This window comes from Hermetia illucens, chromosome 3, assembly GCF_905115235.1.
Source record: "Hermetia illucens chromosome 3, iHerIll2.2.curated.20191125, whole genome shotgun sequence".
Taxonomy (NCBI): Eukaryota; Metazoa; Arthropoda; class Insecta; order Diptera; family Stratiomyidae; genus Hermetia; species Hermetia illucens.
Window position 1 is genome coordinate 164420129 of NC_051851.1, and position 26369 is coordinate 164446497.

At 44.4% G+C, this 26369-nt stretch overlaps 1 long non-coding RNA gene across 1 annotated transcript in view; it reads left to right on the forward strand.

The window, feature by feature from the left end:
- Positions 1–323: 323 nt before the first annotated feature.
- LOC119650583 overlaps positions 324–26369 on the forward strand; it is a 178275-nt gene continuing 152229 nt past the window's right edge. The window contains exon 1 of the long non-coding RNA XR_005249339.1: positions 324–1869. This is a non-coding gene — a long non-coding RNA (uncharacterized LOC119650583). The remainder of the gene's footprint in view (positions 1870–26369) is intronic.

Here is a 26369-nt window from a genome sequence, read left to right on the forward strand (position 1 = left end):
GGGAGGCTGCCGCCGCTCCATAGCGTCCAGTGGGCGCGAGCGGGACGCAGCTATCGTTGGCGGAAGTGAACGACCGAGCCGGCTGCAATCTCGCTGCCGATGCCTCCGTCGCTGCACATTGCCTGCCGCTACCATAACCTGTGCTAACAAAAAGCTGAATGGGGTCGGGCGGTGGGTGGGGCGGGCGCGTTAGCTTTCAAGTTTGCGGGCGGGGGGCCAGGGGTGCGCGCGATGCGTTTTGTTGGGGTTTCTGCGGCGGCCGTGGTGTGGGAGAGCGGCGGGGCGCGGATGCGCTCGGGATGCAACGGGGCGGGCTGGGGCGGCCGAAAGGGTTGGGGTCGCGGGAGTTCGGCTACCGGTCGACCCCCTGCGACCCTGTTGCAGTGGTCGCTGGATTTTTGTGGATTTCGTGTGCAAGCTGGGCCCGACTGCTCGCGCTCCATTCCGGTTTGCTGCGCCCGCCACCCGCTCCGCCCCCAGCCCGATGGATGCGATTCCGAGTGCGATGGCGATCACGGCCGGCCAGGCCAGACCGGTTGAGGCCGTGGCCGCTTGGTTCGTGGCCGTGCTCGTCGCTTCGCCGCTCCGCACTCGCATTCGACGTTCATCCGCAGTCGAGTGAGTTGCCGTCGTCGGTGCAGCGCGAGATTCCCATTTTCATCGACATCGACCCGACCTGGCGATTTCCGCGCGACAATTTTCACGCTTTCAACTGTTCCAGGCCCGGGAGTGATTGCGAGGAGTGCGAGCGCCCGCAGAGGGGAAAGTGTAGTGCGGCGACCGCGGAAGTTGCAATTTTCCGGTGAATGTGGTCCGAGTCCGTGGCCGTTTGCGATGTTCCGGTCGGGCTTTGTGCGGTGGTTCCCTGAGAGTGGCTGGCGCTGTTGAGGGCGCCCGGCAGCGGTTTCCGTGACCGTTACATCCGCCAGCTGAGCCCTGCGAGGAGGCAGGCTCGGAAGTGAGTGCAGGACAGATCGCCCGTTCGGCGTGCTGCGTGCGAGCTAGGGAGGCTGCAGAGCTTTCGACCACCACTGCCGGTGTGCCAGTGGAGCGTTTCGCAGCGGCCCCGACTCCTTCGGCGGGAGGGAGGCGGACTTCCTTGGAAGGACACAGACAAGGCGGCCGCCGAGGACAGCAGGCACTGCCTTCCGAGTGCACCTTCAGACGCTTCCCGGCAGCAGTAACGCGACGTTTTTCCCAGCAGTCGGTCGTCGCCGGCTCCGTGGCCTGTGCACGTGAAGTGGTTTTCCCAATTTTCCGGCGTTTGTGCGGCTCAATGCCATCGCGTCGTGCCACCGGCTGAGGTCGGCACTGGATCCATCTCGATTTGTGCTGGACTCGCTCGCGTGCTTGCCAGTCAGCTGACTCGAACCGTTACACTTGCATCGACTTAGTCGGGACACACTTTGTCCTTGCCGGCAGCAGCTGCGTTCGTGGCTTGTGGCAGGCGTCGAGCGGACATTTTCCACGCACAGTGAACAGGCGGCCTGGCTTCCCCACGCGCATTTTCTCAGGCCGATTTTCGTCAAGGTGAAAAGTGCAACCTTTTTCCTGACAGTGACAACGTCGACGGCTGCATTGTGGAAGCTGCGGCCGTGCTTGTAATGTGACGTAGGCTCAGTGATGCGACGCGAGTCGGAAAAGTGTTGAAGCGATTTTCACCTGTGCCCGTTCCGCGAAACAGCCAGTGATTTTCGGAGTGAGAATTTCGTTCTTTGCAAGAATTGGAGTTTTGTAGTGCGAGAAGCGTTGACGGGAGAATAAAATTTTAGATAAATTTGTGGAATTTAAATTTGTTGTCAGCCAGTGAGTGTTTTAGGATTCGCAGTGCCAAGCGAACTCGATTTCAGAAGGCCAGATTTCCCGAAGGTGAGTGTCATCTTTGGTCTTAGAAGTTGTTCGATGCAGTTTTTACCGACACCTGAGCTGCCTCTTGAAGGAGTCAGACTGGTCCCTTCCTTCATTTAGTTTAACTATCGCATTCAACTGGTCCAACTAGAACGGATTTCAGAGGGATTCAGGTCTCTTTTCTGTGGCACAGAGGTCTCAACCCTTTCCAAGTAGTTGAAGAGTTTCCAATCACCAAAGACTCCCAACTGAACGGAGTCATATGGTACTAGAAGTAAAGAGTTCCTGTAATTAGAGTGGAATTTCCATAGAATCCTTAGTCAGTCAAAACAGCAAAAAAAAATTAAACTAAAAAAAATTCTATTCGGAAAATATCTTAAAGCCAAGTGGAAATTAGTAGACGAATCTTCCTGGAATTTTCATAAGTTTTCATGTAGAACTTTCTGACCGAGAGTGTTGAATTTTTTAAGATAATTTCAAAGCCTATCCTTTGGTAACCTTTATCCTTCGGTTGCTAAAAAAGAGAAAAAGGGGAACCTTAATTTCCAGGAAGTTTGGCCCCGAAGTTCATGGTAACCCATTTGTTTTCATCAGACATAAATTAAGTTCCCTGGAATCAGATGAAGGCAAGTGGACAGATTTCCTCCCAACGAAATCCTCAGCGATCCGCATAGAAAGCCAAAAAAATGTTGTCAAAAATAAACAAGTGAATGACGAAAAGTGGAAATAATCCTTTTTGTCCCTGATGAAGTGCTGACGAAATCCTTTGAGTCAAATGGTAGATGATGATGAATTGCAAGTGCAGTCCTTCATCATCATCATCAACGGCACAACAATCCGGTATCCGGTCTAGGCCTGCCTGAATGAGGAACTCCAGACACCCCGGTTTTGCGCCGAGGTCCACCAAGAACTTCAAACATATTCGAGGAAAGGGACCAAAATCAGGTTTCACCAGAGCGGAGGCAACTCTCCAAGCACTGCCTTACTTATATTCTGGAAGAGCGTCATCGCAAGTGGCAGCAAGGTTGGTTAGTCCGGTTCGACATCAAGTGGATGCGCACTCTCATTCCTTAAACAAAAGATTACTTTAAGGTCACCCGGCTTAGCACTGAATAAGGTGATTTTTGTCCTGAATATAATCCATACCCTCGTCGTTTTTAAGGTTCTGTGTGAAACAAAATCTTATTAGAATCGATTCAATGCCTCTCTACCCATCTGTCTTTCCTTTTTTTGGCTTTGGAAGGTGAAAATGCTCAAAATCTAACGCTAGCTCCTGGCATCCGATTATGTCAGACTAAAAGTCACTAAAACTGCCTCCTTCTTTTTTACTTACCCCGGGGGATTGCCATTTTGGTATTACGTCGCGAGGCACGATCAATTACGAACTTTTTACTTTCTTCCGAAGCTCCTTCTTTCTCAGCAGTTTGCGAATCGCCTTCATTAATTTTTCCTCAGAGGCTAACATTTGATCCACGTTATTCTCGGGTGACAACCACGCTCTGGCGTCAATTTTTGCCTCCACTCTGTGTGCGGTGAACCTCGGGCAGTTAAAAACAACATGCTCAGCATCCTCGGGAATCGTCTGTACAGGTACATGCGAAGTTCGCTTGATGGCAAGCCGCACTAATTTCCAGGAACAATTGACTCATACTTTCTAGTACACAAACCACCCTTTTTTGGCAAATACTCAATTTTTTAGATAATTGCTGATCGTTCCTTTGACACGCTGAAACAAAACAAAAAGAAACACGGCCCAGGCCAACTTAGGTCTCTCTTAGGTCGATATCAATTATACCTATGTCGGTTTTTGAACGAATATAACATATATAGAGCCAACAACACACTGCTCCGGCAGCTGACGTAAGGCCTGATGAGTCAGTAAGAGCTTTGACCCTATGGTGAGACGTTTCGAGCGGAATTCTTCCCGTTTGACCAGCGCGATTTGATGTTGTTGGTTGGTTGGTTTTCGGTGCTGACGTTGGTACTATATATTTTGTCTTGCCTCCTCGCGCGATCTCGCGCCGCCTGCTCAATCTGAATGAAAGTAGACTGTACATCTCGGGTTTTTCTTCCTATGATGTCGATATCGTCAGCATACGCCAGTAGATGGGTGGGCTTGAAGAGGATGGTGCCCTTCACATTTACATCGGCATCATGGATCACTTTCTCGAGGGCCAGGTTAAAGGAGACGCATGATTGGGCATCCCCTTGTTGTAGACCTTGTTGATGTCGAATGGTCTTGAGAGTGATCCTGCTGCTATTATCTGGCCTTGCACATTGGTCAGGGTCAGCCTAGTCAGTCTTATCAATTTAATTCGATACCGAATTCTCTCATGGCCGTATATGCTGTCATAGGTGGTTTTAAAGCCAATTAAAAAAGATGGTGCAACTGACGTCGATATTCCAACAGCTTTTCCATTGCTTGCCGCAGAGAGAAAATCTGATCTTTGATATGGGCCTATGGGGCTATCCGGCCTAGCAAGATAGCGGAGAATATCTTATAGATGGTACTCGGCAACTTGATACTTCTATAATTGCTGCACTGTGTGATATCTCCCTTTTTATTTATGCGACAGATAATGCCTCTTTGCCAGTCGTCAGGCATTGATCCGCTGTCCCACACCTTGAGCACAAGCTGATGAACTACTTGGTGTAATTGGCCGCCTCCATCGGCTGCTGGCGACTTATTCTCAAAAAAAAAAAACAGTTATAGTATAGGCAGATGTTTGCGGGAACAAGAACACCTTTGATTTTTGTTTATCGCGGGGCCGAGATCAATTCATCAGTGGTAAAAGGTGCTTTACAATCTATAGGTCAGCCATGGGTTCAAAACCACTCAAAAACCAGCATTAGATATTTTAATAAGATGGATATTGGCCTATTCTATATTTGTTGGTATTTACCCTGTGTGGGGTAAGCCAACATTGGAATTGTCGCTCCTACTTAATTTGTGACCTATCCACTGCCAATTCTGCCTTCCGATCAAATCGCCTACAGATGACAGGCTTGTGCGGCAACCAAATTTTTCGTTTAAAATAGTATCAGGGCAGTGTACTCTGATGATACGCCCCGGACAGGTGTTCACGAAGACCTGAAACTTTTGAATAACAACAGTGGTCACTTTCCATGTGCTACTCCCGTTTAGCAACACAGAAGCAAAACCCAGATTATTTTAGTTATTTATTAACGAACAATAAAAAGATTAAAATCCGGTTACTTATTGCCTGCAGAAGGAAGAGAAAACAAGAACCTTAACCTATGCTTAAAACTGTTAAGGGAAGAGAAGTTTAAGGGACCAAAGTATTGTGCGTTATAATTTCGACAGTGTTGGAAGTCGGGAAGTGGAAATAGGCTCCGAACTCCTTGAAAGCGAAGGTGAGAGGGGTAGTGCACACGACTTGGATTTTTTTAAAGAAGAAGGAACTGGTATCTTTCTTAGGGCAGGACAATTATAAGTGACCACATCACGAAGCAGTACTCGAGGATACTTCTCACGAGAGAGTTAAGGAGGGTAAGATAAAGTCAAAATCAGAGGAGGAGCGAAGTAAAAAGGGTGACAATTTTGCAGCCCGATTGGAGACTTCGGTGCAGTAGGTGTCGAAGCTAAGCTTATTGTCGAAAGTGACTTCAGTCTCAACTTGATTTTGATGTTGAGATAATTGCATTCCCAGACTTTAGATAAGGCAACGAAAGCGGATTTAGCACTGTCAATAAGTCAAGCAACGATGCTCGGCCTATTAATGCAGATAAGGATGGTTTGATGACCTGTCAGGTCGAGAACCTTAATTTTGTTGGTGTTTATCTTAAGTGCAACTCTACTTGCCTCTGTTTCCAAATCCAGAGCCATTTGACCAGCGGCCATTAGTCGGTGAGATAAAAGACAGAAGGGGCCAGCGTAGTCGTGGTGCTTGAGAAAAGATGTCATCGTTCGACCTCTGAATAAGACACCATGAAAAATGCCTCTGATAAGAAAAACAAATAAAATTGGTGACAAGATCCAACCCTGACACACTCCGCTGACGTCAGAAACAACCTGCTATTAGTGGGCTTTCCAGAGTACAAAAACATATTGCCGCAGGAGGGAGAGGAGTATCCTTCAGAGTTCCACCATTTTACTTCGCATCGACCCAGAGTTTTCATCTTTGGAATTGGAGAAAGCCTGATGACTCTCGATACCGTTATCGAGGAGCATCCGCACATTCCAGAAACCAATCATAAACCGTTTTCTAAGGCATTTAGTCGCGTCCTGCAACAAGCAGGGAAGACTTTAAATGTATTCTTGAGTCTCAACTCGAAGGATGTCTTCGAGGCAGGAAAAAAGATCTAATTTCACCAGAACATTGGCAATTCCCCAGATTCTGGCTCACTTGTTTCTGAGGGTATTGTGATCGGGAGTGGTACATCATCTACTCTCCAATTAGTCTAGTCCGATATAAAAACTCATTTACTCATTATCCCGAACTCTCGAAACAATTCAACAATCTAATTGTGAATAAAATTCATCTTGTAATTTAGGGTAAGTCGGGATTATTTTCAATTCAGCTCCGTTGACATTTCGATTCACTTCACGAAAACAAACGCTTTAATATAAAAAAAAATATCCCATTTGTTTTCCATAGTCGGCACGAAAATTTCTTTTCGTAATCCTCTTCCCACAAACTTTTTTTCATCGATATTTGACATTCCAGCTACTGAAGAACCCTTTTTTTAATTATGCCTACCCCATGATGTTGCGTGCAGATCGGCTTGCAACTCCTCCTGAAGAAGGTAGCTGACCTCCTGATCACAATCATTATTCAAGCTATTTGATGTCCTGTTTGTCAATCTAGTTGCCCATAGTGACAGCAATAGCATGGTAAGAACAAACTAAGTAGTCAAAATATTTATTATATGAAAGTGATGCTTATTGAATTTTGAAGGCAACAAACTGGAAATTTTTTGTAAATGAGGGTCCGGGTGAATTTGCGTTGAACAACTTCAAGAGTGCGGCGGTCATGGATGCGGAAGGGGGACCAGACTTCGCAGCAATATTTAAGGATGTTTCTGACATGGGAATTGAAGAGTGTTAAGGAAGGCTGAATTGAGGTAAAGTCGTAGCAGGAACGTAGGATAAAACCAGATATTTCGGAAGCTCTATTGATGATCTCAACGAAGTGGGAATTGAAACGAAGTTTGTCGTCGAATATTACACCAAGGTCTTTGAAGGAGGTCTGTAGTGAAAAGCGTTGTCCACTGAGAGAATAGGAGGATGTTGGGGAGGGTTTAAGCGAATAGCACATCCAGTGGCATTTGTTGACATTCAGTGTAAGCTTGTTGACCGAACACCAACGGACTACATTATCAAGGTGGGACTGTAGGAGAGCACAGTCCAGCGGAGACGAAACAGAAGCATACAATTTAAGGTCGTTTGCGTAAAACAAATACGGGTAGGTGAGGATGCACGCGAAGTCATTGATAGAAAACAGGAAGAATAGCGGGCCAAGTGTAGAGCCTTGGGGAACATCAGAGGAAGGAATGAAGGAACGAGATGAGTAACCATGAAAAGAAACTGCAGGAACGGTATGAGAGATAGGAGGAAAGCCAGGAGATGACTAAGGGAGGGAAGTCTATTAATGAAAGTTTAGAGAGGAGAATGTTATCAACGGTATCAAAGGGTTTGGAGAAATGAATATAAATAGCATGTACTTCCTGTCGTGAATTAAAGCATTCCGGAACGAAGTTGGTAAGGACCAGAAAGTTTGAAGCCGTAGATCTATGTTTCACTAAACCATGCTGCCATTTGACAATGAGGTGACCGAAGTGTTGTTGACGTATCTTTCCAGGATTTTGGAACAAGAGGCGTGAGGGTAGTTCACAGCAAGAAAAGCGTCTCCGATTTTGAAAGTAGGGATTATAAGGGCCTCTTTTCAGAGGTGGGGAAAGTAGCATTCTTCTAGACTTTTGTTGTAAATCATACACCGGGGGAGGGAAATGTGTTTTCTATAGTTAAGAAGGAAGAGTTTAGGAAGCCCTTCGGGCCAGTTGTGACATTGGGAATGTGGAACTCAATGAACGCAGCCGTAGAAGCCAGAGATTCGAAGCAGTCTGCAGTTAGAAGAGGCGTCGAAGATGAAAAAACGGAAGAGAAGTAGGTGCAGAGAAGGTCCTAGGATTGTTGTGGGATTCGGCAGTGCAGCAAAAGTGATAAAAGAAGCGAGAGATTTAGTTGGATTATGAGAGTTGCAAGTGTCAACCCAAAAGGGTTTCAAATTACCGCGGGCAAGGGCGGCTTCGTCGCTCAATAACTACCTTTTATGCGCTTTTTTAATCATTGACTTGACAGTAGAGCGCAAGTCCGAAACCTATTCGGCAGTGCATATTTCAGACGAATGTTGTCTCCGTTGTGAATCAAGTTGATTATGAACGTAGGCAAGTAGGGAAGAAGAGACATAACAGGAGAGGGGATCGGACAGAATATCATAAAAGGTATTTAGAGCTTCATCACACGTTGAGTGGCTTAATATATGTACCTGGTTGGAAGTCGGTAAAACTTCAGACCGTCAAAGTTGGCTTGGCGGGAGTTGAACTTAATAGATTTGTGCTTGGCTGTGGAGTTTGAACGAGGCAACAAGCGCTGGGTGGTGAGCGTCAGTTGTGACATACGGGGATGTGCAAGGAACTAAAGAGAGGTGGCGCTCGAGGAGGTTGGAAAGGAAGAGATCGAGAGTGCAGCCCAAGAAATTTTTGGTGGAATTGAAATTTAGGGCAGAGTAAGTGTTCATAAAGAAAGAAAGTAGAAGGGAAGAATGGGAGGGGTTGGAAGGAATTACAAGGCTAGGATAATTAGGCCAATGGAGCATGGGGAGGTTAAAATCTTCAGGAGGGAAGAGTATCTGACAGTAACGAGTTCAGACAAACTGTTAAACAATTCTTGATACAGGTGAGAAGGCAAGTATAGGGGATCTATACACAAGATACAATGAACGGGAGGAAGTTGGGCGGGGAGGTACGAAGAGCAACACAGTCAAAAGGAAAACTTGAGACGGAAAGTCTGTCTTTTATTGCAGTTAAGACACCGGTGGAGATGCATTTCGGTCATAGGGGAATGTGGAGTACCCTTCGGGGAGCTCGGAGTTTATTATGACATCGTCCAGCCGGCTTTTGGAAATGCAGATGGCATGGCGTTGTTGAGCCAGCCCGGATAAATTGGAGGTCCCCAGCTTGGTTCTTAAACCCCTAACATTCTGATAAAATAGACGGAGAATAAACATGGATCCAATTATACTGCTCGGCAAAGCGGACGGGTTGTTCTCAAATTAATTGGCGAATTGGGGCGCTTGTATGGCATCTTGATGAATACACTTTCAGGCCACACATTTGCCGAGGACATCAAATTCGTGAGGATAAATCACCTTGAAAGACGCAATCACTCGGTCGGTGTTGTTGTCTTTTGCCATTTTGACGCAAGACAGAGGACAAAATATACCAACTTTGCTCTTTATATACTCCAGTACATCGTCCATAGAAGTCGCGGGCGCTAGCCTGGAGATAAAGAGCTATTTAGATGGGGACGCCACCTTTAGCTCGAAGCCCCTGGTATGGGTGGATGAAGTGCCAGGATATATGGCAGCGGCGGGAAGTGGAGCTGCGTTGGCGACGCGCTCGATGTCAAAAAGTGGAGCGGCTCTGTTCCGATTCATGACCTACTGAGGAGGCTGCGGATATCATCCCGTTGAAGGCGCAATGGAACGACACAGGATCGGAGGCTTCTATGAAGAGGTCCTGCTGTACAATTAGAAAAAATCGCAACCAACTCTAGTGATATCTTCCCCCTACATTCCACTCTAGTTTAACATATCCCTCCGAAACAATTTTCAGCTGGTTGACTCGGTGACAACTGATATATTTCCAAAGACGTTAGCCGAATTTCTTCGTAGTTAAGCTTATATTTATTTCTCTAAAATATATCCATATCCGATCACATCAATATATCCAAGATCAATCATTGCAAGCTGCGTAAAAAACCTACAACAATCGTTGCACATATGTCGACCTATCATGAATTCGATTTCGATTTAAAAACTTGTGTTGAAAATAATGGGTAGTACCATTCAAAGAATAGCAACTAAGACCGGATGCGAATTTTCATGCCCCTATTATATGTAGTACTCAACCAGGACCTTAGGCAAGTATAACGGACCCGCTCTCGTTTTGGCATAGAATTACAATAGCCGGCCCTCATTTTCAATGGCTTAACCGAATAAATCAATCTTCCGCTTGAAGGATACTTTTCCTACCGTCCCCTAGGTTCAATGGCCCGTAGGACATTTTCTAGTGCTTTCGTTGATTGCCTGGTAACAAAATAGGGCTATTGTGCATAAAATTCTAACCGACAATAACAAGGATGTGATAGTTGCTGTGGTTGTCATTGCTATACCAGTATCCTTAATGTCCTAGTTGATACTAGACAAGGTCGCAATTTTGAAAATTAGGGTAAGCACTCTTTATCTAGCACTCATAGGTAGGTCATGTCTATTAAGGTCTAGAAATTAAACGCCAGTGAGTCCTAATGACTCAACTGTATTACCACCCTAGTTTCCATCAGAGTTGAGCATATGGAAGCAGTCCAGATGGTCCCGACTATCAGGAACTATCTCAGTTGGGAGAGAAGCAGGAAATCTAGTGTCAATTAATAATGCAGGTGATTAAGGTCTGTCAAGGTTTCTGACGGATGACTCAGATGCAAGAGACACTTCAAAAAAATACTTCAAATCCTTCAAAGATCAGTCATTCACAAGAGAATCTATACAACAAAGATATTCCCATCTGGAATAACGTAGACTCAATTCTGTTCGTTTTTCCGAATAGAACTTTTCCATTAATTCACCTATTGTTCGTCTGAGAAAGCTGACAAAATCCTTGGCAGCAGCAGAACTTCTCGATCCTCTTTTCTCGCTGAAAATTTAAAATTACATGACATCATTCACGGCTAGGCACACCAGTCGGTTCTAGTAAAATAATACAATGTCACCCCTTTTTATACTCATCCAGTTCCATCCTTTTTCAATTTTGTCCTCATCTTTCTTTTTTTTCCGCATTTTCAATTAAAGTTTCTCTGAATTTCCTTCGACACGTTTTTTGTATGCAATGAATGACCCAACCAACCGCCCAAACGATATTCCACTGTCGTCCGTTCAAATACATGCATAAGGACGAATATATTTTCCCGTTCGTTTCGTTTCTGGAAGGACATACATAGCAGCCATGCAAAACGAAATTCTGTTCCATCTATCCAGGATCGTGTAGAGAATGTATGTAGACGGAATAGTGCACAAGGACACAACGTTGCAAACGTTCTTCGACAACTTGGGAAAAGAAAGCGAAAAGTTTCGAGAAATTTGAATAGGGGACAGCAGGAGCAGCATCAGCTCCTGTGGTAGTTGCTGAATAGAAGTTTGTCTTTCTCTCGACTGCTCCGAAACCATGGACTATGCAAGGATATGTATTTTGCATTTAAATTTTTTCGGCTGATGCTGGATCCTGAATCCTGGAATATGTTAGATCTAGGAACCGCTTGTGTGTTGCGTTTTGGTATCGAGTTCGGTTCCGATGATACTTGTGTATAAAAGTGCAATTTACGGAATATATAGGTTCGGGTTAAGGCACAAGGATTGGCTTACGGTTGCAGGAAGATAAGTTTTTAGTATCGTCATTGGTCGCAATATAAGTACGGTCTTTATTAGAACGATTTACGTAATTCGGTTTGCAATTTAGATAAAAGCATTTGAATTCAAGAAGGGTAGTTTCTTGTTCTACCTTTTCGTAATTCCAAAAGGATAGACACATAATTATTCGGAACTGAAAGATATAAAACGTTGAAGTTTGGTCTGCGTTTGCATGTGAGCAACAGAAATGCTCTTTGGGATCATGGGATGATGGTATAAGGAAGGATTCTCTCAGATTTGCTTTAATGAGTTGGAATTCGTAAGTGTAGCTCTGAAAATGCTTTCTTTTTCGGATTTACAGGTTTTAGTAACTAAACGACTCATTAAAGTTGTTTATTTCCGGAATGCTCACTCTTCTGCTGCTTGCATCAAGGAGAATTGTATTGAAATTCTTTTCGGGACGAGGCAGACCCTGCCTGAGAAGAAGCGATGGCGAAGGGATGCCAGACAGCTTTTAGGGATACCGAATTAATGGACCTCCGCTCAAAACTGTGATGTCTGGATTTCTTTATTAGACTAGACCAGATACCGGTTGTTGCATCGTTGATGATGATGGATGCTTTGGTAACACACATCTCTGGAATCATCATCATCAACTGGAATTAGAAACGGTGGTGGAAAACCTCAACACAATCGTCATTGACGCATATGAGGCCAGCTGTCCGGCCAAGACAGTCAAGTCATCAAGGGATGTACCATGGTGAAACAAGAACCTAGCCAGAATGAGAACAGAGGTACGAAAACTCTTTAACCGGGCAAAACAAACCGGGGACTGGCGGGGGTATGCACTGACTGCGTATAGCAACGCGATCAGGGAAGCGAAACGGAACAGCTTTAGGGAATTCTGTCAAGGGATTGAACAGATCACAGAAGCAACCAGGCTGTACAAGGCTGTAGACAAAGACGGGGGAATATCCTCTGTCTGCTTGAAAAAGAAAGATGGGACATTCACCGAGAATGAGGAGGACAGGGTACACCTGCTTCTCAGAACTCATTTCCCGGGGTCCTACCCCTCGGCGACAGGCGACAACAATCTGCCTGACACCCCAACAACGAATAAAGAGAGCTGGAAACTAGCAAAAGAGGTATGCTCAGAAGCTAGGCTAAGATGGGCAGTGGGAACTTTTAAACCAATGAAATCTCCCGGAGTAGATGGCATTTTCCCAGCACTTATTATCACTAATTATCTTAGTCTCTTCTGAGGGTGGTAAGGGGGACCATAGCACTGGGTTACATACCAAGGGCATGGAGACGGGCAAAAGTGGTCTTTATTCCGAAAGCGGGTAAAAAGGATCCTTTTCACCCTAAATCTTTCAGACCAATCTGCCTAACATCGTTCGTACTCAAAACGGTAGAGAAGGTCATAGACAACTATATTAGAACTAACGTTCTAAAGCGTAATCCCCTATATCACTGTCAACACGCTTACCGGGCAGGAAGGTCAACTGAAACTGCTCTGTATCAGCTGACAGAGGTACTACGGGACGCCATAGAAACAAAAGAAATTGCACTGTGCGCGTTTTTGGATATCGAAAGAGCATTCGACAACACATCGCACACAGAGATACAGGATGCCCTGAGCCACAAAGGAGTGGGAAACACCCTGGCACTCTGGATGAGCAAAATGCTAGAAAGGAGACAAATAGAGGTGCAAACAGGTACAAATTCTATTATCATGAACACCACTCAAGGCTGTCCACAGGGTGGAGTACTATCGCCGCTGATGTGGAGTATGGTAGTTGATGAACTCCTGGACGTGTTAACTAATACTGGAATATAAGTCCAGGGCTACGCGGGCGACATTGTTCTAATCTGTAGGGGCAAATATGAAGATACCCTATGTGATAGAGTCCAAACTGGATTAAGGGTTACTAGTGCCTGGTGCAGAAAGGTGGGACTGCGGATCAACCCAACCAAAACCACCATAGTACCATTCACCAGGAGGCGTAAGCTGGATCACCTGAAAGCCATAACATTACATGATATGGAAGTGAAACGAGAAACAGAGGTCAAATAGTTGGGAATCACGCTAGACCAAAAATTACTCTGGAAGACACATGTCGGAAAGCCACGAGGGCTCTGATGACTTGCAGATCCATAGCAGGAAAAAAATGGGATTGCAGCCCGAAGATACTACTTTGGATATATACTGCAATAGTAAGGCCAATGATTACCTATGGAGCGGTAATCTGGGCAGAAAGAACCCAACTCAGCACACAAGCCAGGGAATTACATAAGCTCCAAAGGCTGGCTTGCGTGTGTGTCAGTGGGGCAATGAGGACATGCCCAATGGCATCCCTGGAGGTCCTTCTGGGATTAACCCCTCTCCATCTGCACATACAGATGCAGGCAAGGAGATCAATATTCAGGATGGCCGGTAGTATGAGTGAGGGGGGGAGCTGCCTAAATCGAAGGAAGATTGCCTTTCTAGGCGGTATCCCGAATCACTGATACCGAGGGACAACATGACAACGAGGTTTCACTTTGATAAGAAGTTTGAAACACGTTGGAGTAACAAGGCAAACTGGGAGAGCGTGGCTGCGACATACGGCTTAAACCAGCAACTGATTACTTGGTACACTGACGGATCCCTCACAGCAGAGGGAGTGGGTGCCGGTGTCATTGGTCCAAGGAAAATGTACTTTGAGCCAATGGGCAGGTACACTAGCATATTCCAGGCGGAAATCTACGCCATAGACAAATGTGCCTCCTTTAATCTGCAAAGGAACTACAGGGGGCAGAACATAGCTATTCTCACCGATAGCCAAGCAGCGATCAAGGCACTTAGGTCCAACCAGGTGAACTCTAAACTGGTATGGGAATGCCTTGAGAGACTGGAGACTTGGTCCAACAAGGTCTGGATACTTTGGGTCCCAGGCCATGCTGCGTTGGAAGGCAATGAGGCAGCGGATGAACTAGCCAAGAAGGGAGCAGGGATGCCTTTACATGGGCCAGAACCCTTCTGTGGAATCGGAAACGGTTTCATGGCTATGAATCTAAGAAACGAAGAGAAACGGTTGAGGGAACTATATTGAGCGGGCCTACCAGGGATGGAGCAGTCCAGGGTGCTTATTGGGGGATACGAACCCATGCAAACAAAGGATTCCTTAAACCTCACCAAAAAGAACCTCCGAATCATAGTGGGAATTCTCACTGGTCATTGTCGGCTGAACTATCACCTAGGGAAGCTAGGGATATCTACGGACACTGCCTGCAGGTTTTGTGAGGAGGAGGACGAAACCTCTATGCACGTCCTGGGACAGTGTCCGGCACTTGTGCAAAGTAGGTCGATACATCTGGGAGAACACTTAATACCAGATGCAAAGCTGAAACATCTGGAAGTGGGGAACATACTAAAGTTCCTAACGGTTACAGGCCTGCTTGAGATACTATGATCAATAAGTACACTATACCCAGTAAAAGGGGCACAATAGATCTTCAAGGACGCGGTGCGACTTTCCCTTAACAGAATAATAATAATAACACACATCTATTGATCCCTCTTAAGGAAAAGGATACCGATTATGTAATTCCCATTGGCAAAGACGAATATACGACGTTTGTAGCGAATCGCAGCTTAACCATAGCCTTTCACCTTGTTTGATAAAATAAAATCCATTTGGAATGTCCATTCGGTTTCTCTTACCGGTCTTTTGGATTTAAAACAAGTTGTCCGGTTAAAAGAGGTATGTAATTTAAGCCTACAAAAATACTCGTAGTACCTTGATGTCCCCTGAGGAATCGGGTGAGCTTTTACGTCATGTGTTCATGCCCGCAATAGCCTCTATGCCCGGGGGGAACTGGGTCAGATTTTAACTGTGCCTTTTAGGAAACGACTCCTTCATGGCGAGGATCAGCCGACCATGCCCGTCATTTCATCTCCTAATATATGGATTGGGGCCGTCTCCGAGATAGCGGATGCTATACCAAGATGGTCCTGTAGACAGAATACACCATTAAGGCTGCCCGATAGGCCTCATTCACTTTTGTACGTAGCATATGCTATGTGGTCACCTTTCTCCAAACTGATACTGCATAATGCCGAACGGAACTACTACTACTTGAATATTATGAGCCACGAATACACCACAGGCCTGCAGTGCTACAAGCTAGCCACGAGTATACCACATTATCGTAGTAATATTGCATGTCCTGCTTAAAGTCCATCTTTTTGTCCATTATGAGGGCGACTTTGAGGTGATCATGCTGATTCCAATTCTACTATGAAGGCCGTTTCCGTTTCCCCCGCTAGTGCCAAGATATCTTGAAACTGCTACCAAAGTTGTATCATCGGCAGAGCTCAACTCTAGGTGTCAGTATCAGTTTCTGCTGCTTCAATCATGCGAAAAAGGATCGTACTAGCGTCCGCCAGATTATGCGCACAGGATCTGCCGAGAACAACCGTATAGCCACTCTCCCATGGGTTTACATTTTCTTCTAAGAAGAGTCTCTTAAAACACACTTTTTTTGTATCGATGGATATCTAGCTTGGGGATTTTGTAGACTCTCCTAAAGGCCTGTTCTTTTCCGTCCTGATGCATCCTATCTACTGTTCCGACCGATTCTTTATTATATTAGTGTTTCAAGTGTCGAGATACATTGAACACTCCGGGCGACACTCTCAAAGCTCTCGTTTGGGAAAGGGATGAAAACGCCGAAGGATTAGCCAGGCAGGGCTCGGTGGTCGAAGGCTGCGCCCTGATAGTGACTGTGAAATGTTCACCATACAAGGCATAGAGGATATGGGCGTCCTAAAACAAACCCAATGCGTACAGGATTACGGCAGTTTTCACGGGCCTATAGGGAACTTGGCATATCCTAAAATTGCTATTGTCAAAGTTGTGAAGAGAAGGTAGGTCCTCAGTCATTTCTTTCGCAATTATTCAGTTCTAACTCGAACCAGTCTACGAACATGATTCTTGGCATCCTATGACCTCCCTTTGATAGCACGGAATTATGTTTAATAAATTTATGGATGTGCGCACTCCGTATAAATAACTTTTGCTTTTTTTTTTAAATTCCGGTCAAGCTTTGTTTTTGAAGTGTGGGCGTATAACACCTGCGAACCGCTTCGGTCACGCCGTTCCCAGGGCAGAGGTGAGGCAGCGTCTGGTGGACTGTCTTTGCCCTGCTACCAAACCGTAAACTATCACAAACCGTCCGCTTTTAAATAAATCATTGCAAATATTATTTTTGGTGAACCATTTCAAAATAATCCGTGGGAAAGACTACAGAACCTGAACCAAAAGAGGATTGAATAATCAAAAAGTTTACTTCTCTGCCCTAAGTGACTAGGAAAAGGACTTAATACATATTCGTTTTCTCTGACAAGTTTGGGCACAGCTACTGTGAACAAATCCAACCCTAAAAATTTTTATATTGAAATTGTCGTATGTTTCACCTAATAAACTTTTGATCCTCGGAGGATTCTGGTGTATCATATCTGCATGCTTCACAAACTGTACCAAAATCGTAGATCATATTCTGAGGCAGTAACCTTCATAGAACGAATGAGCGATGCCACAGACTACCTGAGTCCGGATCCTGGACAACGAGGCCCTACGCCCATATACTAGATGAAGTACCTCGGGAAATCTGGACATTCCCCACGGACAATGCTAGACGCAAGCTGAACTTTACGCGAAACTTTGCTGTGGACTTTCCAACCAGGGCAGAGTGGAAGACTCGCGGCGTGTTGCAAGGCTATATATTCTTCACCTGCTCTTGGCAGTCCTTCGGCGGATACAGTCGCTGGCAATTGTCAGGGGCGGAATCTACTTGCACTACTTAATAGCTGCGGACCTTATATACCGAAGGTTTACCACCTGTACCAAATTAACGAGCATTTGGCACGGGTAAATTTATGAAATATGGTAATAAATTATTATTATTAGATATGGAAATGGGATCTATTTTGAGGCCTAGGTTTCCTGTGGATGCACCATTGGCATTTTTTTTTTCAGTCTTCATTCCCATCATGAATTTAATTTCGACTACTATTCTAGTTTATTTCCTTCCCAAATCCGTTAATCTTTATTGTCTTATAATAATTATTTGTTATTATTGGTATGCTATTGCTGACGTTGTGATCAGCTGTATATACAGTTCAGATAGCATCGCTAGATCATCTAGAAATGGGTTGTATTATTTGCATGAGCTACGCACAGTTCGTTTGCATGAGGTCAACGGTAACTGATCGATTGATAAGAACAACAGCTTCACTGGTTTAGCTATTTGTAGTGCATTCCTGTTGATTCTAGTTTTATGGGAGAAGTTAAGTTCGATACCGGGAATAAAGATTGCTGAGAAAATGTTAAATGTTGTTGATTTGTTACGACAAAATTCAGACGGAAAAGGTTTTATCGGTTTTCCGAATCCAGGTATCAAGAAAGCAAGTTGTCTTTGTTGCTAGAGTTAAATAGGTAACGTGAACGTTTATTCTGGACCGTACTGACCGGGGGACTTCATGACAAAAAATGTTGAGTCGAAAACGGTAAGGAAAAACTTTTGTCGCCGGACCATCCGGAAAAGCCACTGTGAAAATTCATTGGTAGTAGAGTAGTAAAGTAAGAATTTCTCTATTTGGTGTCAATTGAAGTAGGAGCGCACGATACAAAGATTTTTTTACGTAACCTTAAAAAGCAGCAGATGAATCGCAAGCACAGCCAATTTCCAAGCGGAGTTGGAAGACCAACCGATCGAAAAGTGCTGTTTCCTAAAGATACAACAGAAAAGAATCCTTCTCTTGGTAAGTACATGATGTTGAGCCTCTCGCAATGAAATTAGTGAACGGGATCAACTCAAGACTGATCAATTAACTTAGCAATCCACGGCTTGGAGTCGGAACTATTGGCAATCCCCACTCAAAGTATTCTTCGCGAAATTTTGGATCTAGGACTTCACAATGTACACCAAAATAAAGGGTATTAAAAGTCTTTCAACGAAAATGTGCACATTAAAAGCCTGATTTATAGCCCATGTCTCGCTGTCATAACACAGGATCCTTAGCTCGTGCTGTGTTATGACAGCGAGATACGGGCTATAAATCAGGCCAAAGAGCAGCCAATGTATTCGAACATTGAATCGGAAAAATGGTAGGCCCAGTGACGTGACGACATATATTGCTACTTTCATATGGTGAACTAGTAGACACCAATTTTATCAAGAGTTGAAATCCCTTTTGGACGAACCATCTGGAGCGGATGGATGGCAGAAAAGTGAGATACCACCTATTAAATGGCAAGTTAGAAGGCAAACATGCATCTGAAAAACCCCAGGGCAAATGAAAGGACCCATGTTACAACTCCAACATAATGGTCAGCTTCACCAATTGGAGTACGTGGTTATTCAACCGAAAATAGGAAAGGGAAGGACTTCAAGTAGTAGTTCCTGAGGTGCAGTGCCATAAATGAAAGAGAAGCCTCCTTGCAAGATGTACATGTAATGGTTTTCTGATTCTACCGACCTGATTCTTCTAGCATTTGCTTTTACCCTTCTCAAAGCGCGCCATCCGGGTTTATGGATAACAAGAGCTGACTACGTACAGGCGTGACGCTTTTTTTTTTTTTACAAAAAACCGATGCTGTTTGACACCTCGGTAGTAGCAACCGGTGCAACTAGCCTTTGGTGAGCTAACATACCACCTTAAGGTTAGCTTTCCATTGGCAATACTAAGAGGTGGTGGTAAGATTAAACTGGTAAAAATTTCTAGCACCAAAACTGTCGCTGAGATCGATTCAACAATAGAAAGCTCATTATTCGCATGACACGATCCTGCAAGAAGGTTTTCCTGTATGAAACCTAAACATCAATGGTGGAAGATTTACACGGTTTTAGTAAATATGCCAGCATGACAGTGATATAATTGAGGTATCGATTTTGCTGGTTTATACAGGGAAATCTACAAAGTACTTTCTTTGCGGGTGTCCTGCTTGCCAAAAATTTCCCTTAATAAGTTATGTCGAGTAGAAAATGTACGCGTATCTGATTCCCCTACTCTACTAACCATATAAACGACAAAAAAGGAACATTTTGTTTAGCTGAGATACAGAATATGAAGATCCGGGGATTGGACGTGAGTGTCTGACATGTAAGGATAATCCCTTGGTAAAACTGGATTGGAAGAATGTTAGACCATCCGTTACTTCCAATATATTCTTCGCATCCTGACATACGTAATTGCTCCACCGGTGGCATGCCTTACCGCGTCATCTCTTACCATAGATGTTACCCTTTAAACTTTCCGAGCAGGATCTTCCTCGTCCTCTGATCAGCCTATCCACCGGGGTCTGCTGAGTCTGGTGGTATTCACGACTATATAGCCGCGTTGGAATGGTCCCTCTTAATGAGGGGGGGGTCGAAAATTCTCCGGAGAATCTTTCTCTGAAAGAGTTCTCATTTTTTTTCTAATGACTCAGCATAACCTTAACGCTCTCCTTGAAGGGTCATCTTGATCGCAGGATTTTAACGGACTAAATTAGGCTCTGTCATCTGCCAATATCCGTACACGAATTTCTTCCAACCATATAGAAGAAAGAATTAATGCATCCAAGTTGCCTCTCCCTACATGTAATTGACCAATACGTCTCGTCCCTTTCGAGCCTCCATCAAAACCAAATTGGCCATCAAAACCAAATTGGCCATCAAAACGGAGTCATCACTTTTTATATTCCTTCCCATCTTCTCTCCTTCTAATAGAACCCCCTATAAACTATAAATTTAAACAAATCATAAATAAAATATTCTTAGAAAGCGATAAACATGCATCACATTCCAATCTGCATTTCCTGCCAAGAAATGATTTTCATTCTTTCGACGCAGTTCTCCCCGGCACGAGCCAAGGTCACTTTGAATCGCATATAAAATCCCCCATTTTCTTATCTGAATGTGAAAAATTTTGCTCCTATTTTTAAAAAAAAAACAATCCACCCACGATCGAATCGAGAGAAACATTTCTCCAGTCCAAAAATTTCCATGCAGTGAACAAATGCGTCCTCGCATTTGATCAACCTCCAGCCAGACGTCGGAAAACGTGACCTACCCTAACCAAATGTTTGGATCATTCGCCAGACAACGATCGAATAAATTATTTGAATGGTTTACTTTTCAATTAGTCGACGCTGCAATCACCTTGAATTTATCATTTCTTTTGAACGGGGCAGTGGTGGTGAATTTTCACAGGAATTATATGGAATTTGAAATGAATGGATTTTCGGTTTTTGCCATTTTTACTTTGTTTATTTGTGGAACTGCAGAAAAAATATCCTGCGCGTGGATGGGAACAAAGGGGTCGTAATGGCTTGATTCCTGATTGATATTCTTGATTTGGGTGAAGACTGACTGCCGGAGGGAGTGTTGAGGGCATGAGGGAGGTTAGAAGCGAGGTACCCGTCCAGGTCCGCTGGAAATTCCTTTAAGGAATCATGGTATGGTATCATCATGGCACGGCTTGAAGGAGAGCCCTTCCAAGAAAGAGTATTTCATCTTCATCATATCATCTTGAAAAATGATTCTCGAAACCCACCCTCCAAGTGGAGGAGGGAACGTTTGCAAAAGAGAGAGGGATGTTCTCCCTTTCGCCAAAAATTCACTAGGGCCAACATCCTTGGCTTCTCAAGCTTGGACTGTTTTCATATCATTTTTCATTTCTCTGCAACCTGCAAAATGTCATTATCAAGGGGGACTTCAATCCCAGAGCTATTGCCTTTGGAGACTCGGTTAATTTGGCGAAAGGCAAGACCACTGAATAATGGGGAGATCGCCTTCTCGACAATAACATACGCCGGCGTTTGTAAGTCTTCGGTACCGCACATATCGCTAACAAATGCAGTAGCCACGTCCTGAAACTGGGAAGCACTTGGCGCATCCTACACTAACAGCAATTACAAACCTACCCCGATAGAGAGCCTAGATGTCAAGTTGAAAGATGTCCTCAGAGTAGCTAACATCAAACTTAGGGAATTGATTCAGAGCCTACAGCCCCAAGATGATCTGAGAAACTTTGCGGTTCAAATACATGAATAGATCAAGTTGGCGTCGTACAAAGCAAGTAGACCCACGTGGCCCACGGCCTAGTGGAATAAGGACCTAGGTTCCCCATATAGGGGAAAGAATGGAAGCAGTGAAAGCCTTCAGACATACTCCAAACTACGAAAATTTCTTTAGGACCAAACTGGCAACTAAACGATAGAAGGAGGTAATCAGCTGGGCAAAAAAAACTTCTGAGGTAACTTATGGGAAGAAATGTCGAACCAGACCGACACCAAACAATTCTGGGGAAAGATCAGCGGGTTCAAAAGTTTCAGGAAGAGTCCAGACAACTTACATCATAGGATAAAGACAAGAAACAAAAATTTCTCACAGCAATAGAAGGTAACTATGACAAAAGATCTGTACCCCTAGATAAAACACCTTATGCCACCTATTACCATGTGGACTTCAACATGGATGATCTCAACAAAGTGCCTGCGCAAGCACAAGAGACAGTCCGCTCCAGAGAATGATAAGATAATTTACTCTTATGAAAACTGGCAGAATGAGGGAACAAGATTACACTTTCTGAGCCCGCTTAATGGGGCTTGTATGGCCCTCTAAGCAGCACAGGAATGGAGGGCAATTAAGATTATTCCAATACCCAGAAACCACACTGATCTGAACATCACTATGAACTTCAGACCTATCTCCCCAATAAACACTTTCGCCAAAATGTTTAACGGTATGGTCAAGGAAAAACTTTCCTTCTTCCTACAAACAAAAAACGTGCTTGTGGAGCACTGTTATGCGTACAGGAAAGGGTTATCGACCACGATGTGCTTAAACGAGCTGTTGTTGAAAATATCTGTTGCCAAGAGTAAGTCCTGAAAACGGTGGCTGTTGACATCAGCAAAGTGTACGAAAGACTAGACCTACTCCTTCTTGCCGAAACTATGAAAGAGAAAAACGTGCCACCTGACATATACTCTTGGACCCTGCGCTTTCTGGAGTACAGGGAGCTGAAGCTGGATGGGTGATCGTGCTCGATATACAGTGGACTACCCCAAGGAAGTGTTTTAAGCCCGGTAATTTTCAATCTATACACAACCTCACTTCACTCTAAACTCAATGACTCAATATCTACCAATACGTTGATAACTTTATCATCCTTGCTATGGGAACAGGAGGTGATCAGGTAGGTAGGCTACCTAGACCTTTTTGTGAACAAATGTAACACCCTGAAACCACCAGTGAACAGAGATAGGTCCAGCGTCATTGCTTTTAAGAGAAATAATGACAAACCATGTAAAATTTTGGTACACCAGGCCTCTCTAAAACAGGTACCGGAAATAACATTTCTGGGCAGGACAATAACGAAATCCCAATCCCTGAAAGGCCACAACAACAATGCTATCATAAAAGCGAAACAGGCTAAAAGTGGTCTATCGGTGACTTATAAGAATTTCCAGCAAGCCTTTAATAACTTCAAGATCTATGAGAAGGAAAGCAGACTGGGAAACCTGCTGGTCTGGAGTGGGTCAGGCAGGAAATGAATGGGAACAGTAACGGCTGGGTAGCTAAAATCTAAAATGAAATAACCGAATTCAGAAGCAAGAGTTTTGTCCTATATGAAACTGATGCAGCAACATCGGCGGTGGCATCCAGCTGTGCGGTTGTCTCTGACCACGCTCAGGTCAAAACTGGCTACAGGATCCAAGCAATGACGGTCCCCTGTGCTAAACTGTATGGGATAAAGGTGGCCACGCAAATGGAAACGAAAGATGAAAAAAGAAGGTAGCAATGATTACAGACTCCTAAAAAGCCTGCTCTATTCTGGAGAAGCAAGACATCCGATATCCCATTGTCTGAGAAATAATGGACGCAATAGCGAATTCTAACTTCGAGGAGATAAAAATACTGGGGGGCCCAGCTAAAAGTGAAATTATGTTGAACAAGATGGCGCACTCAGAAGCAAAGGCAACCCTAATCAGCGGTAGCATGCTTTCATCCTTTGCAGCATAAAATTAAGAAGGACTAGCAAGATAAATACCAGGCAACGATGATATTAAAAGGCAAAGATTTCACGGCAATCTTGCCAGAACTCCCCATTTAAATCCCAGGTTTCATCTCAACAAATAATGTAGCAATTGTAAAAATTTTCAATAGACTTTACTCAAACCATGTCTACAGCAAACCTTTCCTTCGGAAGATTGGGAGAATCGACAAAGACAATTGTCTAAAGTGTGGCAAGCAGGAAAGAACAGGCCATCTTATTTTTAAGTGTAGGAGGCACAATGTGGCTAAGAAGAAATTCTATTGGAAAGAGTCTTTCAACTCCCTAATACAAAGTAATATACAAGGAAACCTAACCACAATCATATCAAAACGATAGCTGTGTCTAAATTTGTAACACGTGTCCTGACAGATGCGGACAGGCTCCGACAGAATTCTCCTTGGAAGTGTCGTCACAAACCGTATTGAAACATATGTGGGTTATCTAACCTACAGCGAGTTTGGCAATACAGGACCCAGTGCCCAAAAACCGAGAGACAGCTGGCACACATAGGTGGAAGGGCTGCCCAATTCCCGTCCGCACGTACGATCATCGTGAGCCGGACCAGAGAACTCAGCTCTCTCTGTTAGCCTGCCGGGACCTTGTGGGACAACTTAAACTTATTGGTATGTCAATTATCGCTGCGATTTGTGGGACGAGATGGGTTGGAGAGGGGCGGCCTTCTTTTACCTCTACTTCCAAGAGTGTGGAAGGGATTGAAGTTTATGTTTTTAGTCCAATTAGAGCGGCAAGGTCACACACAATCAGCAAAAGTGATCTATCCTTAGTAACCATTGCCCCCATGTATTCCGTCTGGTAGGATTGATGATAATATATGGTTACAATTTGCCTAACAACAAAGCGCGTCAACCACGCCTACGCATCATCGTTCGTGGTTCACTTAAAGGCGCTCCTGCTCTTTCCAAGACTTTCCGACACGCTTGCACTCCTCACTATCTGTAGTGACTTTAACCTCCCTTTGCTCTCCAGGCCTAACATTCCCAGCCCGCCACAACTTCCAATTTGTTCCTCTTATCCGTCTCTCCTTTATTCACTTTCATGGACACCTGTGCTGTTCTTCATTTCAACCGCACCGCAAATCATCTAAATCGCACTCTGGATCTAGTCCTCTATGTTGCTCATGATGCCCATCGTCCTGCTCTTGTGTTCGAGGTACAAGTGCCACGCCTCAACTTTCGTAATATACCCTCTAAACTCAATTTGCATAAGGCTAACTTTGAGGGTTTGAACTTAGCTCTCGCGTCAATCAACTGGGTTCCTATTCTCTCACTATTAACTTACGAACAAGCCCTCCCCTTCTTTAATTCCATTCTGTCTGACTTCCTTCCTAGTTACGTTTCTTCCTCCCCCAAATTCCTGAGCTGCTGCCCATTATGGTACACCACTGAAAAGCATAAAAAACTTCGTCTGAAGCAAACTGCGAGGAAAAAGTTTTTATCCACCGGAAGACCTGCAAACTTTGACCATTTCAGCGCTCTGCGATCTTCAGTTAAGTCGCTGATAGTTAAATCTAGGATGGATTATCTGGACAGTGTTGAAGTCGAATTGGCGCATGGTAACTTGAAGCCTTTCTGGTCTCGCATCCGTAACGCCTGCAATGCCTTCTAGCGCCTCCCACTTTCATTAAATTTTCTGACTCCACAGCTACCTCTCCTCAACTATCCTGTCATTTAGTCTGCAATTACTTCTCCTCGGTGTATATCTTCTATCCCTTTCTTCTTCTCTCCCGGTTCTGAGTACAGCTTCCTTCGAATTTTCTGCCACTCCCCTCATTACTTCCCCTTCGGTGGAGTACCTCGTTGATAACCTTGATAATGGTCTTCCCAATCTCTTCCTGATTAAAACCTACAAGTTCATTTCCCTTCCGCTCGGCATTATTTTCAATAAGAACCTCGAATAATGTCATTTTCCCAGCTTATGGTAAGAAGCCCTTCATTTCCCCATACACAAAGGCAGTGACCATACTCTTACTGAAAATTACCGCCCTATTTCGCTCCTCTCGCCCTGCTCCAAAGCCCTCGAACAGTACGTCAATGGTTGACCAGCCACTTAGGCCAGCTTATAGCTAAGGAGCATCACGGCTTCATAAAACGTTGATCCACTGCTACCAATCTTCAGGACTTCACCAACTTTGTGGCCAAATGCCTCAACTCTTGTCAGGAAGTCCACGTCATGTACACGGACTTTTCTAAGGCCTTCGATTCCGTTAACCACGAAATACTATTGTCCAGACTCGCCTCTCTCAACATTTCTCCATCACTTATTACATGGCTTGCCTCCTACCTCTCCTCCCGATCCTGCAGCGTTTCCTTTGATGGTTGCACTTCTAGTCTTTTTTCCTCACCTCTGGTGTGCCACAAGGATCCATTCTAAGACCTATTTAATTTTTGATTAACGACCTCCCACCTATCCTCACCTGTCCTTGCTTATTTTACCCTGTTTTCATCTCTTTCGTCCCCAGTAGGTTGAGCTTCCCTGCAGGTATACTTTGGTCTATTGGTGCACAGTTAATAAGTTGCCTCTTAACGTCAGGAAATGCCACTCGATCTGTTACTCGCTTAAAACCTCTCCCATCCCTTTCTGCTGATTCGTGCTTCCTAAATGTCAGGTTTCATACTGCGTTCCTGTACCTTTTTAACTCCCTCGTGAGAAGTATCCTTGAGTATTGTTCCGTGAGTTCGAAAATTGGTTAAGCGCATTATCGCCCGGCAGCCTCTTTCTCAACATTAGAAATAATCATCTTTCAGCAAAAATAATGCGAGCGATTTGTC